The following is a 19,074-nucleotide window of genomic DNA, read 5'->3' as shown; positions in this document are numbered from 1 at the left end:
GTCCCCCCGCTCCAGCGAGACTGGTTGCCTGGTCCAGTGTGGGGAGTGTCTGAAGGGTGAGGCCAAGGTCACAGGCCCACAGTCTCAGTTGGCACTTGAGGACACGCCGTTCTCGGGGGGTCTTGCTACTCACGGTTTGGGCCGCAGAGGAAAATGTAAATCTGGCATCACCTGTCTCCCACCAAGACTCAGGGTCGGGGAACCTCGCTTCACACAGGGAGGGGCTCAGACGCAAAGTCGCCAAGAAGAGTGACAATGTCCAGACTCCTTAACCAGATATGCAGCACTCACTGCCATATATGTCCGTGTTCTTTGGTCTATGAAACTCCTTCGGAAGCAACTGGGAACAGGATGTGAGGGGAGAGGCTGAGGTGACTCCCAAGCACGTTTTAGGGCCCCCCATGCAGTCCCAGCAGTTAAGGTGCCCGAGTGCCCACGTTGTACCCAGCATGGCAGGAGGGGACCCTCATTCTGTGGGGCTGTTTGTACCCCTGGTTGGGAGAAACAAGTCCACCTCTCAAACCAAATGGAGAATTAGGACGGCATCGCAAATTTTGTACCAACCTCCTGGGGACCTTGTGAAATGTGCAGATTTAAGGGTTGAAGCTGGGATCCTGCATTTCTGACAAGCTCCCAGGCAACGCTAGTGCTATAGTTCGTGGACGTACCTGGAACAGCTGAGCACAAAAGAACAGCATGTCACGAGTGCCACAAACCAGGAGAGGATTTGGATGGATCACAGCGCCACAGGCCTTCTCAGAGGGGAGATCCCAGCCTTGACAAGCAGGCAGGAATTCATTAGGTGGCCTGGGTTGGGCCTGGACGTGTGTTACACCAAGTCCCGGTTTGCCTGGACTGTCCTGGTTTAAGTGCCAAAGGCCTTGCGTCCTGGGAACAAGTGACGTATTTTTCTGATATTTGCCCAGTAACACCACCCAAAGTCACACAGTCACTGCGTGTTATTTGCTTGACAGATTGGCCAAGTTTACACTCTGGAGGCTAAAGTCACAGGGAGTCTTTCACTTCTGGTCTTAGTAAAGGCTCGGAAAGGAAGCAGTGAAGCTCTTGATATTTTTCCCTTAATATCATTGTGATATCAATGTTCACGCCACTGTTTTACAGTACTAGTGTTCTTGAGGCTTTCTTTTATTACCCAGAACATTTTAAATTCCTGTGTATATATTCCAGCGTGCGTATGAAATGTCAGCACCACTGATGGAGGCCCCAGAAAAGGCAGTCTTAGTGCTGCTTGAACCAGGCCACCACAGTGCAGCAAACCAGCTGCGCCGGGTCAGCCAAAGCACCTGAATCAGCCACAGCCGCTGAGACCCCGCCACGTCCCCGGGTCACAGCTCAGTGCCCAGGTTCAGGAAGTGGCTTGCTCCTCCCCTGGACAGAGGCCCGTCCCACGGCGATGCTTGTCCTCCAGAAATGGGTGTATTTGCTATGATCAGCTTCCTCCTCACCCACAAGCATGTTTTCCATTCCTGGGGAGCCGGAAAGACGCTCATTAAACTTGACATCTAGGTTCCCTGCCCCAGAAACCCAAGCAAAGTCCAAGAAGGACCAGCTGCCCCTTTTCACGGAGCAAATCCTCCAGCCAGCTGGTAAGCACACGTGACCTGGGCACGGGCTGGGGGAGGTGGTGGGTCACCTGCACAAGCAGCACCCAGGTGCTGGTCCTGCAGACAGTGCCCTCCTGCTTCACAGCTTCAGCTGGTCTGGGAACGCACTCCTATTGGAACGTGGAAGCCCTGGGTTCAAGAGCACAAGTCAGCCTGTCCTTCCTCTCCTGCCCCCTTCCCTTCTCTCCACCTCCTCCCCCTCCTCCCCTCCCCCTTCTCCCTTCTCCTCCCTCTCCCTTCCCTCCCCCTCCCCATCTCCCCTCCTCTCTCCTCCCCCCACTTCCCACCCCTTGCGCCCCTCCCAGCCTCTCTCCTCCTCTCCCCCTCTCACCCCACACACACTTCTCCCTTTTCCCTTTCCTCCTCCAGAAGCTTGAGGGTGCCAGTTCCAGGTCTTGAAACTGTCACTATCTTTTCCAAGCTTGATACCCCCGGAGCTGAGCGGCCTGTGCCGGTCCATGCGTGGCTTGTGGTTTGAACCCCTAACTCTCCGAGCCTGCGGCTGCATCAAGTCCTAACCTGCAACCCGATCGCAGAAATCAATGTGTCTGCACGGGACCTAATTGTGACACGAATCCCACGGTTCCCTGGACTCCCTCCTGGCCTTAACTCCTCTCCGAGCTACTCAGGGAAGTCACCCAAATTATTTTTCACCGATTTTTAGAAGATGGTGGGCAAGATTGGGGAATAAGCTGAGGGCAAAGGAAGTCTACAAATCGACCTTTGTTTGGGGGAGATCGTGTGCTTTGGGAGCTGAATGTTAAAGAATTTGGGTGCATTTGAGACTCAGTGCTTGCTACAAAGATTAATCTGTCAGCTCTGCTCAAAGCCCAACCTTGACCTGGATTCCTTCTCCTATTTGGCCCCGGGCTCTGACCACTATCACAGGAGCACGGCCTTGGCTAACGAGCCCTCGCTGGCCTGGGCGGCTGCTGGACTCTGCCCTCGGGAACTGTGACCCTCCAGTGGCTGGAGGGACCAGGGTGTGGATGGAGGGGCCGGCGAGGTCGCGATGAGTGTGTCCCAGACTCGGGCTGGCTCCAGACCGTTTCTTCCCACCTGGGAGCTGGCAGTTTCTGCTGAGTTTTCAATAAAAATATACAGAGTTGTCTTTCTGTCTGATCTTGTTAGAAGTTGCCATCCCCTTCTCTCTGGGGCCGCTTTCACCTTTGTGACTGGGTTTGGGCCCCTGATCTTTCTGTAGGAGGGGTTACTGTTCGATTCACCAGAATCTCGCCGTTGGTGGTGGTGTTGAGTGTTAAGTGCCCAGGAAAGCAGGGTCCTGGGGCTGCCGTGGGTTCCCACACCCCAGGGCAGATCGGCACGAGCTGGCTCGGAAATCCAGGAAATCTGGCAGCGCAGCCCCGCTGGGACTCACGGCGCCCCTTCAGGACTCTCTGCCAGAGCCACTCCCGCTCCGTCCTGGGGCCCCGGGCAGGCCTGGAGAGGCTGCGGGAGCCGGCTTAGAGGGGCACAGGGCTGCAATCTTGACCTTAACGCGCATTAGCTGTGCAGCCTCGGTCAAGGTAGGCACCTCTCTGGGCCCACATTTACTCCTCTGTAAACTGAAGCTCAGAGTCTCTCCTTCTGGAGGGTGATTGTGAAGATCGGGTGAGAGCCTCTGCACACTTCCTAACCTAGGATCTCGTCGACGGTTGCAATAAGTGCCCAGTAACGGACTCTTCGCTTAGAGAGAAGGGAGAAAGAGGCAGGAAGCAGTGAATGGTGGAGAGGAAACGGCAAAAATATCAGCAGAACAAATGCAGGAAGTGACCCTTAACCTCGAGCCTTAGGTATAGTGTCTGTTTGCATGAGGGATGCAAGTAGAAAGAGCTTGCTTTTGGAGTCACCGGGGGCATCAGGAAAACCGCTTCTGAGAGCAGGGTCAGCGCCGCCTACAGCAGTAGGAACGAGGGCGCTTGATTTGTACAAAGGTCTCAAGGCCCTCGTAGGGGAGATGCCAGCCGCCTCCTACATACAGTGTTCGTGGCTGCGCTTCTCCTTTCTTTCTCTGAGGCAAATAGCAGTTTTCTCAGTTTAGAACTTGGAGCTGATGGCTGGGAATGACAGGGTTCTTTAAACTTTTTTCTCTCCCTCGATGGAACATCTGTCCCCATCTCAACTCACAGGCTCCCCTAGAAGCGTCCAGCCCTCTTGGAATTTCTCGTTACAATTCCAACCATCCCAGCTGTCGCTTCCAAGCACCACTATTTTTGCTAACAAGGGTCCGAGTGCCTGGGGACCTCTTTCATGTTGAGTCCACGCCCTTGTGCTGGTTACACAGTGGCCCTGAGCTGAGTCAGGCCTGCAGTGTGTGTGTGTGTGTGTGTGTGTGTGTGTGTGTGTGTTGGGGTGAGGGTGTTGCCCCAGCTCCAGGCCCCAGCGTTCGCCCCACCCTGCTCTGTTCCCATCCAAGAAGGTAGCTTCGTGGCTTCAAGGCAGCTTGGAGGAGAGAGATTTTGCCTTGAAAAGCATTTCCTGTCCATTAGTGAAATCTCTCCACTCTCTCCCTCTTTCTCCCTCAGACCCAGTGTAGCTTTTTTCAACTGATCTCAACCAGGAAGGCTGAGTTTTAAGTCTACTCATTTATTTTCAGACAGATTCCTTTATGGGTGCCTCCTAGTGGTTTGGAGAAGGCGCGTTCTTGCTAAGCACTGTCTCTGGGCAGGGTGTGCGGGGTATCAATCTGAAAAGAGGTGGTGGGGTACGCGTGGGCACGGCTGTGTGTTAATCATCTTCTTTCCCCTTTCCCTTCCGCAAGGCTCTAATTTTGTATCTCAGAACGAAGATAGAAGAGGGAGTGGCAGACACACACACACCCAACGTGTCTTCTCTTGAACATTTCTAGCACAGCACTGCTATTTTTAAAGGGCACATGGATCTCTGCAGTGGCTGAACAACGCAGGGAGCTATTTGTGCCCAGCCCTGGCTTAACACAGGCCTGCCTGGGATGCCAGCGTTTTCAACTCCAAAGGGAAAGCACGTGCTCACCCACAAATGCTTGCCTGGGCCGGGGGAGAGCTCCAGCTGCAGGGGAGTTAGCTGTGTAAGCTCCGACCTGGGGGAGTCTTCTCTTGGCAAATGGGAGGCCACGGAGGGTCACTGGGCCCCGCTGCAGCCTCCTGATGACAATTAGGAAAAGGAAGCAGGATGCAACCCATAGGACGGAGGTCCTGGGGGGTCCTGACAACAGCAGTCAGCCTCTGCTCCTGTCCTATTTCCTGCCTTTCCCTCCCATCCCAGCCTCTCTGCCTCACTCTGAGTGAGAATGTCTTAGAATAGACCGTCTCTCTCGCTTCCCATTGTTTGACATCCCATCAGAAAAGCACAGGGGAATTGTGTTAGTCTGTTTGGGCTGCCGGGACAAAACACCCCGGACTGGGAGGCTTGAACCGCGGACATTTCTTTTGTCAGTTACTGCAGGCTGGAAATCCAAGGTCAAGTGTCGGCAGGTTGGTGTCTGCAGCAGGCTCTCTCCTGGGCTTGCAGACGGCCACCTTCTCGCTGTGTCTCTCACGGCCTTTTCCCTGTGCAGGTGTCCCCCCCGCCCCCCGGCGTCCGTGCCTCTTCTCACGAGAACACCAGCCTTCCCTTATGACCTCATTCAACCTTCATCACTGCCTTAAAGGTCCTACGTCCACACACAGTCACACTGGAGATTAGGGCTTCGGCATAGGAATTTGGGGGGAACACTATCCAGTCCAGGCAGGGGTGGTCCTGAGCTCACACGTGGACACGGCACAGCCCACAGATGCCCCCTGCCCCCTGCGTGAATGTGGGCATGCTCCCATGGAGGCCCTAGCACACCACGGCAGAGGCACACGGGCACTTACACAGGCTGAGGCGACCAGCGGGGGGCACACGTGGTAGGACGTCCGGGGACGCCAGCACTGGGCAGGACCCAGAAAGGGCACCTTTGCCCTTTAACCGGAACCCTGAATGGCCTGGAGGTTGGGTGTGGAGCAGATGTTCCCGGGCTGGACGGAGCGGGAACAGGAGGGATCCGAGCCAGGCCGAGCCAACCCTGGACCTCGCCCCTGCCGCCTCCCGAGGGCTCCGTGTGTCCTGAACGGGCAGCCGAAACCCTGAGGGAGGGGACGCCTTCCGCCAGCCGCAGGTCTGGGCCCCCCGCCAAGTCAACGTGGGCACCCCCATCCCTGAAGGCACCAGCTCTGCGGGTCCCGGGGGCGCCCGGGGAAGCCTGCCTCGCGCCCTCCCCATGCGGGAGGGGAGCCTGGAGGTCAGCCCCCCGCCCCGCCGCCGTCGGGGATCCGAGGAGAAGCCAGCGAGAGGCGCTGCCTGGAGCCTGTGGTCAAAGACAGTCACCTGGCCTCGCCCCGCAGAGCTGCTGCCCTTGGGGGGAAGGAATCAGATGGAAAGAAATAGAGTCCTGCCCCCTCCCACCCTACCGAGCGGGGTACCCCTCCAGGCTGGGGGCTCAAGAGAAACGCCTGGCCTGCGTTACCGCTGACGGCCAGCAGGGGGCGTTGCCTGAGGGCGGACGGGCGGTGAGGTTTCTGGTCATCACATCATCTCCTGCAGGGTAAACGGTAAGATACTGCAGAACATTGAAATAGCTGTCTTAGGAACAGAGTCTTAAATGCTCCCGTAAGTCTCCGAGAATCTCAGGTTGCTGCGGAGGGTTACGTTCCTAATTCTTCTTGTTTTCTCCCAGCGTCTACCTCTTGCATTTCCAAAGATGGAGTCTAACGGAGCTCCTGTTATCGCTCGGAGTAAACGCCGAAGTCCTCCTAAGGGCCGCAAAGCACTGTCCTGGAGCACCTCTGAGCACATCCACAAGGACCCCCGTGGGCCCCCCACTCTAGACCCTGGGTCCCTGCCATGCCCGAATGGCAGGTGTGCGTCATCCCAGGGCCTGTGCGCTTGCTGTGTCCGCTCCTGGGAGCCCCCAAGCCCAGATGTCCGCACAGCTTCCCCCTCCACTCCCTCAGGTCAAGTTCAAAGGTCCGCTTCTCAGTGGCGCCCCGGCCGCCTGTCTGAACTCTCATTCAGGCTCCCGCAGCCCCAGCTCCTCTGCAGCACTTCCCGCACCGAACACCTCTGCATCTTCCTTATTTATCGTGAGTCTTTTCCCCATTAGATTCTAAGCTCCGCGTCTGGTTGGTTCCTTGCAGCATCTCCAGGGCCCAGAATGGCGGCTAGCAGATGCATAAACAGTTGTTGAATAAGAATGCGTCCTTTTAAGTTAAAAGCCCATTTCTCTCTGTGATGGATGCAGAAGGCCAGCGTTGTTGGAAGGACTGCCCTGCGGACTGGGATTGTTACCGAAAGTGGATCCGGGCGCTCACCGCTCAAAAGCCAATAAAGAAGCAAGGTTGGTGAAAAGGAAAGTTTGCTTTATTTTGGAGGCCGGTAACTGGGCAGCGGGAGGGGACAGGGGTGGACCCCTGTCCAAAGGCCAACTCCCCTCCACACCCCCCCTGACAATCAGGGGGCAAGAGCTTTTATAGACAGAGAGAGGGGGCTCTGTGCAGAAACAGCACAGTCAGCTCTGACGGTCATCTTGACATTGGTCATGCGGTGGTCTGACCAGAGTCATCTTGATGGTTTAAGTACAGTTAGTCTTTAGTTCCAGGGTTGCTTTGTTCCCATTTCTTGGAGGCCAGCTCTTGGAATTGTGGCAGCTTCTGTCATGGCTACAGTCTGGTCATCATGTGGTTAACTTCTCCCACCTGGTGGGGCTTCAGTACCTACAGGACGGCTCCCAGGTCGTGGCTCAGAATATATGGTTCCTCCTTGAGAAGGAACTAAAGGTCCTTGACTCTGCTTAATGACTAAACTGTTATTATTTGGTCTCATTTGAGTGCTTTCCTTTGTTTCTGCATCTTCTCCCTTCTCTGATTAAACTTATTCTTTGGCCAAAATTTGTCCACAGACAAAAGGCAGGCAGAGGATGTGGGGGAAAGACTGTAGGGTCCTGCTTTGTTTCGGGATGACCTTGGGAACTCCTTGCCTCCAGGGTGGGCGGTGACTCCCCAGCGATGGAGCTCGAGCAGACCTTGCAAAAATCAAGGTGTGCAGAAGTACAGTGCTTTCCATTTGTCTACATATCACCTTGGTTTCTGTTTCCAGATCACATCCTGCTGGGACGATGGAAACTCCCCCTTTCTTCTCCCTGAGGCTGTGGCTTGTATCACCCAAGTCCCAGGGGGCTGACATTCCACCAAGGAGCCAGGTGGCGGGTAGCATCTGGCCAAACTGTCATCTGCTCACGTCAGCACCCCCTAGGATGTTCAGCATCTCATCTCGGCCTTTGCCCTTGGTCCACGCAGGTAGTGCGGTGACATCCTTTGTTCCCCTTCACGTGCCCCGGCGTCCTGGGGGCTGTGTTACTTCCACAGCACTCAGGGTCACAGAGGCAAGTTGCTCCTTCTGCTTCATGCTGGATGAGCATGACAAAGGCCCAGGGTTGACCCACTGCACGGACCGTATCATTAACCTAGGCCCATGGACCAGAAGTGGAAATGATGGGTGCCCTTTCTGAGCTGAGGCGATTAAAACTGGGGGCTTCATCACCTCTTTCTTCTACTTTGCTGGGGAGCACGTGCTCTAGATAGTGCAGCTCCCAGAGCCCCAGCTCCATCCACCAGGCCCTGAGTGTCTGCATGGAGCCGAGGGCCCGCCCACCTGTATCACTCGTGCTTTACATTTGTCATGGTGGCAGCGAGTCTTGCCCTGGTTAACACACATGCAGTCGCCTGTGAACACTGCTGTTGAAGCTTACAAAACAAAGGAGAAGGAATGCTTCATATCAAAAGTTCCTTTAAATAGCAGTCTCTCCACTGTAGTTAAGTTTTTCTTTATAGGTCACTGTGATTGATAAGGAAGGGAAGGGTGGCCAGAGGAAAGGGTTTGGAAGCATTGCCAAGAGAAAATCAAACAATGAAGAGAGAGCCATCACTAAAATAAGTCAGTGGGGAAATATTCGTTCTCTAAAGCCTATCCACAGATGTTTTCCTATAACCTTGGGCTTCTTCTAAAGAGTCAAGCCCATTTCTGAAAGCTTCAGCATTTCTGGCCCATCATCACTGTCTGACGGCCTGATCTCTGGCATCAGTATTGACCTTACCCCGCGAACATGTTGTTTCCACCTTCTCCCTACAGGTTTCTCTGGCTGCAGCTCTCTCTCCATCAGAACGTAAGCTCCATGGGAGGTTCAGAACGCTGACGGGTCTGAGGTTTTACCCTCCTCACTAGCTAACTGGCTAGCCTGCCCCAGCTGAGCGGATCCTGGCAGAAGACACGAGACTCCTGGGTCAGAGACAGAGACGCAGCAGCTCAGGCGGCAACATCAGGTTCAGGCTTGTCCCTCAGCTGCCCTCGCCCGTCAGGCTCAGGTGGACGCTGCACGGGCAAGGCTGGCGTCACAGCTCAGGAACCCTGTGCTTAAGGAACCCCAGTCATTTATCACGGGCTGCAAGCACACCTGACCTTGGCCTTGGAGAGAGTCATCTTCATTGTACGGGATAGTACAAACCGCCCTTTTCTCTAAAGGGAGGTGCTATCTCTCTTTTCCGAGCCGTCTGCAGCACAAACATCCTTGAGAAGGTGTTGCCTCTGCTGGCAGGGGTACAGAGATGTGAGAGACCACGGAGAGCCGTCCCCCTGCAGAGGGCAGAGCTCACGAGAACGCTGGGCGCTGCTCTGGCCCGTCAAACCAGGGGCCACTCTCAGCTGTCAGCCACAGAAATGAAGCCGCTGGGGAGCATCAGCCCAGCGGAACTGGTACCATTTTCAGTAGCACTGAAGAGTCGTACAGGCTAGCGGCAGTCCTGTGAAAAAGCACCTTCTTTATTGCTCTCCAGCATCTTGGAATTCCATCCTGGAATTTGTCTTGGCTTGCTCCTGCCTGGAGAATGAGATAAAGCACTGTTTAAATCTGACATACACATGATGGGACAGAGTTGTCTCCGGGAGATGCTTGAGTATTCTGGTAGAAAATCATCATTTTAAAGATGACTTTTGTTTAGGAAACTCCAAGATTAAGACAAACACTGTATAAGGAGGGAGGGTGAGTGTCCACAAAAGGAAATAACTGGGGGAGTGTTTGCGGGGGGGGGGGCAGTGGCTACAAGTAGAAATGGTGCTTATCTCTGCTGTCTGTAAACATTCAGAACCTGGGGTATCTTCCTGGGGAGGTCATCGGGCACGAGAGCAGAGGCTGACTGCAGAACTCTTCCGGACGCCACAAGTCCTACACCTCATCAATCACGAAGGCTGGTCTCATGTTCTTTCCTTTCCCATCCCCGTGGCCCCTACCCAATTCAGACCATCTCAGACCACCATTGCATCATTTCTTCAGCCTTCTGGTAGGTTTCCCTGCATCCAATCCACACCTCTGCCTTGGAGATCTTTCTAAAATGCAATTCTGATCTTGTCATTCCCCGTCTTAAAACTTTTCAGTGACCTCCTCTTGCCGTAAGGATAAAGCTCTAACTGAAAAGCGTTCATGAGACCTTCCCTCTTGCGTGACTCCTCCCCCCACCACCTCATTCGGACTGTCTCTCCCCCTCATCCTCTTTGTTTCAGCCACAATACAAGTGTTCCCTTGGGCAAGAATGCCTTCTCCGCCATTCTTGGGAAATTTATGTTTTTCAGAATCCCAAGAAAAATCAGTCGGGGAATCAGGAAATGATCATCTTACAAGAATTAAGGCTTAACCATCAACATAGGAATGTTACCAGTTTGGAAGCATCCACTACTACCAAGGGGAAAGTGAGAGCAGGAAACGCTGACATGTAGAATCCAAAGTCAGAGTCACATCGCTGGGGACCAGGGCGAGAGCAAGAAGGGGAGACACGGTGGAAATCGATCGGTCTTGCTGGCAGCTGTGGCCATGTGAAAAGTGTGCTTATGGCTCTATCTCCTAACAGTTGACTAATTCTTACAAATTAAAAAAATTAATTACTTTATATACATAGTATACCTAACACAAATCTTATGAGTTGCTTTCCGAGAAATAGCGAGGCAAAACAACAGAGGTCCCTGACATGCCTCCCCATCCTTCATGTCTGGTTAAGGTCTGTTCCTCCAGGAAGTCACCTTGACCTTTAAACCTGGCTTCCTTGCCCCTCCAGGGTGCTCCTTACTGCTCTCGTAGTATTTACATCAAGGGGAGGATGATTATTTGCTAGTCCCCAGAAGAACCACGCCTCCTGGTTTGCATAACCTTACGTGGCCCCTCCCACACTGACTGTGGGCGTGGCCGTGTGACTTGCTTTGGCTGTGGGGACGTGAGTCAGAGCGATACAGGCAAATCATTGATAGGACCTCTATCCTGGAGCTTGTTTCCTTGGAACCCTCCTTCTTGGAAGCCAGTCACCACACCCTCAAGTAGCCCAGGCTAGTCTACTGAATGACGCGAGACCCTGGGGGATGATGGACCATCTTGGACCTTCCAGCCCCGCACTCCACCCCACCCCCAGGCTCCCAGCTGAATGCAGCTGCTCCAGAATGTGAAGCAGAAGAGCTGCCCAGCTGAGCCCCGTCCACCCAGAGACTTGTGAGAAACAAAAAGCATCTTTTTTTTCTTTTTTAAAACCCCTGAGTTTTAGGATGGTATTTGACACAGGAATAGATAACCCAAACATGCTGTGTTGTCATTACCTGTTACTTCTCTCTTTGCAGATAAACTGTAAGTTCTAGGAAGATAAGTTCAGGCCTGCCTTGTTTTAAGCAGAGGCTCAATATGTACTATTGGAAGGACTGTTCCCTAGCCTCGGGTTGGTTCAGACCCCGCAGCATTGCCAACTCAAGCTCAGCTGCATCAAACAGGGTGTGATTAAGCATTTTGTTTCTACTTGCACCAAAGTCATTAAAGAGTGCAATCTATGACTTTCTGTATCTCGTGCTGAAACTAAGTTATGACATCAAGTGAAAAAGCAGGATTACTTTAGGACATTGCTACTTTGTTGGGCTTTCTTGCTGTTCTTTGGAAGCAAGTTTAGACTGACAACTCGCCTTACAACTTTGCTTGGAAAACACCTCTACTTCCAAACATCCAAAAGATCTGGGGGGAGGAGAATGGAAGGTGGTGAAAGGAGAAAAACATAGTTTGGACTGAATCCAGGCTAAATTTTTTAATCAAGTCAGCCTCTGACTCAGCACCGGGTGTGAGGCAATCACCGCTTCTTTTGAGCTCCTGGGAGGTTTTTATCTTGACCATCTGGCAATTAATCAGGGCGCGCACCCTGTGATCTCTTCCTTTGTCTTCTTTGTATTAGGTCCTGCCGTTTCATTTTTCACAGGTTTGTGCCCGACCTCTTCACTGAGTTCCCACAGGGCCCAGCATATTGTAAGCACTCAATAAATAGGTCCCAGGGGATGGTTTTGCTCCAAGCAATCCTACCAAAAACTGGATGGGAAGGACTTTGAACAGCCCAAGGTAAGATTGCAAAGATCCACCAGGGCTGGAGTGCACTGGTGTTCAGAGGGGGTGAGCCTGGCACTGGGAGAATTGTACCTGATTTGTATCTTGGTCTTTGGAGACATCCAACCCCAAACCCGAGGCTTTCTCAGCCTTAGGCTGAGGGATGGATGATTCATTGTCTCTCTCTGCCTCTGTGTCTCTTTCTCTCTTATCTGTGAATCTATGAATCATTTTCTATGCCTTCACCGAGGTTACAAGAAGATGAGGATTTCAGTCAGAGTCTGTCCTGCCGGCTAGAGATACCAAGCTGGGTAATAGGGTCTTGGGGCAGCAGGAGTCTCTTTCCAAGGACGTCTTCAAAGAAGAGAGAACTTCTCTGCTGGCTGGCATGATGTCTGTCTGCATCCAATTCTTGATTCCTCACTATCTGATGACACCATGTGTCTCAGGAATGGACCTGGACCCACATTATTCTGAGAAGCAGCAGCAAAAGCAACATCTCTCCCCCAATATATAGTCTTTCTTTAAAAAATGACCAAAGCATCCATGATTCTAAAGGAAACTCAGGAAATAAACCTGGCTGGGGCTATTCTGGCTTTAACCCAAGGCCCTTCTCATGCTATGGAACTTCCTAGAAGCTGGGGAGGTCTCAAGCCTTGTGCTGACTGAGAGCAGTCCGGCCCTTTCCCTTCCCTGTCGGCCTGATGCTCTGAGCCCATTTCTCCCAGGCCAGGTTCTAAGTTTTCTAAGATGGACCACAAGATTCTGCCCCCTAATGATCACATGCTATATAACCCCCTCCCCCAAGTACAGGTGGGACCTGTGAATAGGATGGCTGGCCTCTTCCTGGATAAGGTTACATCCTATTGGCAAAGCAATGGGATGATTTGGTCACATTCTATATATCACATATTATGTGCCCTTCATAGCTGACTGAAGGGAGATTTGAAGGGAGAGCCATTCTGCTGGCTCTGACCATCCCTGTTGGGGGTGGTCAGAGGCTAGGACCCAAGGGGGGCCTCTAGAAGCTGAAGGTGACCCTCACTGACAGTCAACAAGAAAACGGGACCTCATTCCTTAAAAAATCATATGATCCAGCAATCCCACTCCTGGGCATATATCCGGAGAAAACTATTATTCAAAAAGATACATGCACCAATGTTCATATGTTCATATGCACCAATGCTCATAGTAGCACTATTTACAATAGCCAAGACATGGAAACAACCTAAATGTTCATCAACAGAGGAATGGTTAAAGAAGATGTGGTACATATATATTATACAATGGAATATTACTCAGCCATAAAAAAGAACAAAACAATGCCATTTGCAGCAACATGAATAGACCTAGAGATTATCTTACTAAGTAAGCCAGAGAAAGACAAATATCATATGATATCACTTATAGGTGGATCCTAAAAAAATGATACAAATAAATTTATTTACAAAACAGAAACAGACTCAGACATAGAAAACAAACTTATGGTTGCCAAGGGGGCAAGCGTGTTAACATACACACACTACTATATATAAAATAGATAACCAACAAGGACCTACTGTATAGCACAGGGAACTCTGCTCAAGATCTTGTAATAACCTACAAAGGGAAAAGAATCTGAAAAGGAATATATGTGTATAACTGAATCACTTCACTGTACATTTGAAACTAACACACATTGTAAATCAACTATACTTCAATAAAAACAAACAAACTAATAAATAAATAGAAAGAAAACGGGACCTCGTCCTACCCCTGCAAGGAACTGGATTCTGCTGACAACCAGTGACCCTGGAGGGGGCCCTGATACCCGGATGAGATGGGAGCCCCTGTGGACACCTTGATTTCAGCCTGGGGACACCGTGAGCAGAGGCCCCAGCTTTGCCGGGTCCGGACTCCTGACCCACAGACCCTGTGAGATGAAAACTGTGTGTTGTTCTAACCACTGTCTGTGTGAGTTGTTACCCAGCACAGAGGATGAGTCGAACCCTCTCCCCTCATGGCAGCGCTCAGCCTGCTTGGTCACACAGCGGCCCTCGACCAGTGATGGGTAACTGAGCAGTGTTTCTGCCCCGGGATACCTACTTTTGAACGGGAAATGCCTTCAGTCTCCTCCATTTTGCACCATCACCCCCTTTCCCAGACCCCAAATGTTCGGTGGGCACCAGGCTACGCCAGGAGTTCTCACACCACGAGGCCCCTGGAGCCTGACAGCCATCCTGCCCTTGGGGCCTGGGGGACACTGCGCCCCCAGAGACACTCCCTTCCTGCACTCTTGACACCCAGACAGAAGGGAACACAGAGACTGGAGCCCAGGTTTTCCCAACTCCGAATTCCATGCTGCTTCCGCTCTGCACACTGTGGAACTGCAGACGATTTCTGAAGGCCTGAGGAGGGATGTTGGAAAGGGGTGGTTTTCCAAAAGTACAAGCTAGACCACAGTGCTAGGACCCTGGGCGGAGGGACCTTGCCGGAGGGAAGAGCCGGGGAAGGGGCGAGTGCCCGATGCATGGTTCCTGCCTCTCCGAGGTCCTTATCTGTCCTCAGTCCTCCCCGCAACATCACACACGTGGTCCAGGAAGTTCGCTTTCACTTTGGGAGTGGCTCTGAGGCTCCCTGAGAACCCTCTGGCCTCTGCTTCCCTTCCTGTGATGCCGTCTTCAAGTGTGACGCCCGGAACCGTCCTGCCTCAGCAGGTGGCAGTGATCTCCCTGTTCCTGGAAGGCAACAAGCCCAGATAGGAGAATGGGGGGCGGGGAGAAAGCGGGGTACTTCCTAGTAATCTCTTCCTTCACCACTGATCCCTTCAAAAAGCAAGTAAAGAGGAGAAAAGGGAACAACGTGGGTGGAGTGGGGTAGAAAAAAAGGGTTTCTGCCCTAAGCGCCGATAGGGACAGATTTTAGGGGGGTGAAAAACGAGCTTACCAATAAGTGACAAGTTCCAAATACCAGTCAGCATTATGTCTTCATTATCCACCAATCACTGCCCGTGTGGGCAAACCATGTTCTTTTTATTTATTTATTTATTTATTTTGGTGATAAGAAGAAATAATATGCAAACGGTCATAGTTCAGAATCTGTGGATTCTTCCTGAAAACAAGTTAATGAAGCTCTAACTCCCGGAGAGATTAGCCTCTGATGCTGGCTCGGCCACTATCTCTCCTTAACACAGCTTGTCTCTGCTGATAACGTGGGCTAATCTCTTGTGGGGTGAGGGGTACATTTGTGCTTTTCTCATTGCCTTTTTTTCAGGTGTTTGTTTTGTCTTCCCCAAAGCTGGAACAGGAGATTGTCTTTTGTTTCCAACAGTCTTTCTGTCTGTCATTGGCATAGAAATATTCCTGGATATAACATGGTCCACAGGACGCCCCCAGTGCCAGCCCTGTGTCCTTGCTTCTTTCCGATGCCCAAAGGGTCCTGAATTATGAAGATGCCTGCTCTCTTCTGCTCTGCTCGTACATGGCTTTTCCCTCCAACCGTTTATTATGAAAATGTTCAAGCATACAGCAATGTAGTAAGAATTTTTAACGGACGCCTACCACCTAGATTCTACAATTAACGTTTTTCCCGTACTTGCTTCATGCCTTATCTGTCCAACTCCGTTATCCACCCAGCAAACTTCCTCGTTTTAAATAAGACACTGCCAGGTAAATTACAGTCATCAGTACACCATCCCCTAAATATTTCTGCATGCATGTTATTACTGAGGGTTTAATGTCTGTGGTTTTTCCTTTGGATGTAAAATTTGCATATGATGAAATGTGCACATCTTCCATGTTCACTGGCTGTGTTTTGGGGATGTGCATACACTCTTGTAACCTAAGCCCCTAGCAAGATAGAGAGCTTTACCTCCCCCGCCATGGGGACATTGCTCTGTGCCCCTTCCCAGTCAATGCCTGTCCCTGCTCTGCCCCCAGAAGAGCTTCTTTTCTGATTTTCCACCATAGATTAGTGTTTTCTCTTCTAGAAATCTACGTAAGTGAGACAATACTTTCACGTAAAGCTTCTCAGCACGGTGACTGTAAGCTCCATCTATATTTTTCTTTTCTTTTGATCGCTGAGTTGTATTCTCTTCCATGAATATGCTTCAGCTTGTTTATCCATTCTTCTGGTGTTTCCAGGTTGGGGCTACTATTTACATGTATTGAAGGGAAGACCAAGTTGAAATTGCAAAAAATTAAACCAACAGCAATAAAAATTAAACGAAAAATACCCGACACACACACATTCATGAAGTCTTATCTTCGGGCTAGAATTTCATTACTTTTTCTTACATATAGTTCCTAACAGTATATATTTGTTAACACAATTTGTACACTAGAGAGTCTATTTGGATAAACAGACTAGGATTACAGGCCATGAGCACGTTATTTAGTTACGTAAAAATGGGTACAAAATGGTAGAAACCAATTTGTTTTTCCTAAGCCAGGCTGGCATTTTAAAAAATACAGCTCAGGACAATGGGAAATGATCAACAATTTCTAATTATTGGAGTCCAAATGGACTATAAAGGTATAGAGTTCTATTCTCTAGTCTAGAAACATGATTCTAGGGTACAGTTTTATAGCTATTGGTCCGTCTATGTGTTGAACAACATTTTTCCAAGTAAGAGGTGGTGTGGTGTCTTAGAAAGAGTGTCACATGGGAGGAGTCTAGGCTGAACCCCAGCTCTGTGGTCTGGGGACACCACTTACCATCTCTGGGCCTCAGGCATCCTCTTAAAATGAAGAGATCGGAATGGATGATCTTGAGAGTTCTTTCCAGATATATATACATGCTGATTTTATGGTATTTTTAGGTGCTTTTTTGTCAAGGTCTGTTGATTTTAAGGAACCCAAAACCTACAAAAAATTATGCATTGGAATATAACTCAGCCATAAAAAGAAATGAAATTGAGTTATTTGTAGTGTGGTGGATAGACCTAGAGTCTGTCATACAGAGTGAAGTAAGTCAGAAAGAGAAAAACAAATACCGTATGCTAACACATATATATGGAATCTTAAAACAAAAGAAAAAGGTTCTGAAGAACCTAGGGGCAGGACAGGAATAAAGATGCAGACGTAGAGAATGGACTTGAGTACACAGAGAGGGGGAAGGATAAGCTGGGACAAAGTGAGAGAGTGGCATGGACATATATACACTACCAAACGTAAAATAGATAGCTAGTGGGAAGCAGCCGCATAGCACAGGGAGATCAGCTCGGTGCTTTGTGACCACCTAGAGGGGTAGGATAGGGAGGGTGGGAGGGAGACGCAAGAGGGAAGAGATATGGGGATATATATATATGTATAGCTGATTCACTTTGTTATACAGCAGTAACTAACACCACAATGTAAAGCGATTATACTCCAATAAAGATGTTAAAAAAAATTAATTCAAGAACAAAGAGGGGAATTAACATGACATTGTAAATACTTTAATAAAATAAATTTTTAAAAAAAGAATAAAGGAGGGATTTATTGTAAGGCCAAAGAGACAGCCTCACGGCCCTCCAAAGGCCGGCCGTCTGGTCCCCTGGGTCTTCCCAGGATGATCTGGGTCCTGGTGGGTTGGGACCCAGGACTGTGTTCCCAGGCATTTCCCACAGCATCTGTGGTCCATGGACACGGCTCCGCTTCCTTCTGGATGTAGACCTGCCTTCTCTTCATCCTCTGTTCTCACCACCTGTCACCACCACTCTCTGCTTCAAGCCCCACTGCCAAATTTTATTGTTCCACAAGTGCTTATTTGAATAAAGAAACCAAATTCATTAATTTTCCATGTATAACTGCTGTTGCCCTTGGAAACTGTTATCCTTTTATGGGAATGTGACCGGGACACCCTTTCAGGAACTAGAGTGGATTAAGAGGAACAATGCACCTCATTGGGATCTTGCCAGCTGGGACCGTTTGGAGCACTTAATGAGGAAAGGGCAATGAAACATGTGATGCGTGGCTTAAAGAATCAATAAAGCGTGGCTGTTCTGACGACTGTAAAAAGGATCACTGTTCACAAGTATCATCTTTATAGAGCACCTGTTTTAGATAGGAGGGGGAGTTTTGTTAGTTTGACTGGTTTGGTGTTTGATGTTTCTGAATAGAGTAGAGAGCAAAGGCAGTCGATCTAGGCTAAATAAAGCTTAATTTAGCAAATATTTTCACAGCTTGCTGCCACGTTTATTTGGAAAGATGTGGGTTAATCCCACGAGCTTTGGTGACAAGGGTTTCCGGAGTTCAAGCTCACCTGGCTTCCACAGGGCCCTGGAGTTTGTACTTGAGTCTTTTCTAGGAGCCTAAGGTGCCACCCAGTAATGGGGAAAACATCAGCTTTCTTCTCCCGGGCTGGGGAGCTGGGACAAAGAACTTGTCCTGGGGAGCTGGTGACAGACAGCCCGCCGTGGGCTGAGGCTTCCCGGGGCCTGCTCCGTTGTCCCATCAGACTTCATTTACAAAATACGCATTCAAAACTAAAATTTAATAATCAAATTCATTATATGAAGGGCATTAAAACCCAAATGTCGGGCCTTCTGAGCACAGGGCCCTGGGCATCTGTACTGGTGGCTAGCCCGTGAGCCAGCCCTGTCACTTAGGGACACTTGACAGGAGTGGGGGGACCCCAGCACTCACCACCGCACCTGCCCCCCTCGGCTTGGCCCGTTCCCTGCCAGGCCTCTAGAAGGGTCTGGATTGCAAGCCCTGGGCTCAGCCTCTACAAGGCAGGGACAGTCTCACACCTTGTCGTCTTCAGAGTCTGGCCAGGCACCGGCATGTGTCTCACAGGCTTGCAACAGTGTTTGCTGTGTTTAATTGACTCCTACGCACGGGGCTGCAGCTTGTCCTGTCTCTCTGGTCCCCTGGTGGGTGGACGCCCTCTCTTTCCTGGATCCGCCTACCTGGGCCACCGCCCGGAGTTAGCCTGAGAAGCCCGCAGGCAAACCATCCTGCATGCTCAGAGCTTTAGGCAGTGTGTTTTCCTGAAAAAGGGAGATTAGGGGATATCTAGCCGTTTTAGGGGGAGCCTGGTAAAGAGGGCTTCCACTCTAGTGGCAAATCCGTAAAAGAAGTAGTGAAGAAAGAGAGT

At 50.7% G+C, this 19,074-nt stretch overlaps 1 long non-coding RNA gene across 2 annotated transcripts in view; it reads left to right on the top strand.

Annotated features, from left to right (window-relative positions):
- LOC103011775 (uncharacterized) overlaps nt 1-11,446 on the top strand; it is a 39,461-nt gene extending 28,015 nt beyond the window's left edge. Inside the window, exons 1-4 of one of the 2 annotated variants that reach the window (XR_451553.2) lie at nt 1,473-1,607; nt 6,761-6,960; nt 7,719-7,918; nt 8,751-11,446. This is a non-coding gene — a long non-coding RNA (uncharacterized LOC103011775). Of the gene's footprint in view, nt 1-1,472; nt 1,608-6,760; nt 6,961-7,718; nt 7,919-8,750 lie in introns of those variants that run through there. The other variant, XR_009007359.1, reaches the window with a different exon arrangement.
- The last annotated feature ends 7,628 nt before the right edge of the window (nt 11,447-19,074 follow it).

This window comes from Balaenoptera acutorostrata, chromosome 3 (genome assembly GCF_949987535.1).
Source record: "Balaenoptera acutorostrata chromosome 3, mBalAcu1.1, whole genome shotgun sequence".
Classification (NCBI taxonomy): Eukaryota; Metazoa; Chordata; class Mammalia; order Artiodactyla; family Balaenopteridae; genus Balaenoptera; species Balaenoptera acutorostrata.
The sequence above is the reverse complement of the archived record's forward strand: the minus strand, read 5'-3'. Positions and strand labels throughout refer to the sequence as shown.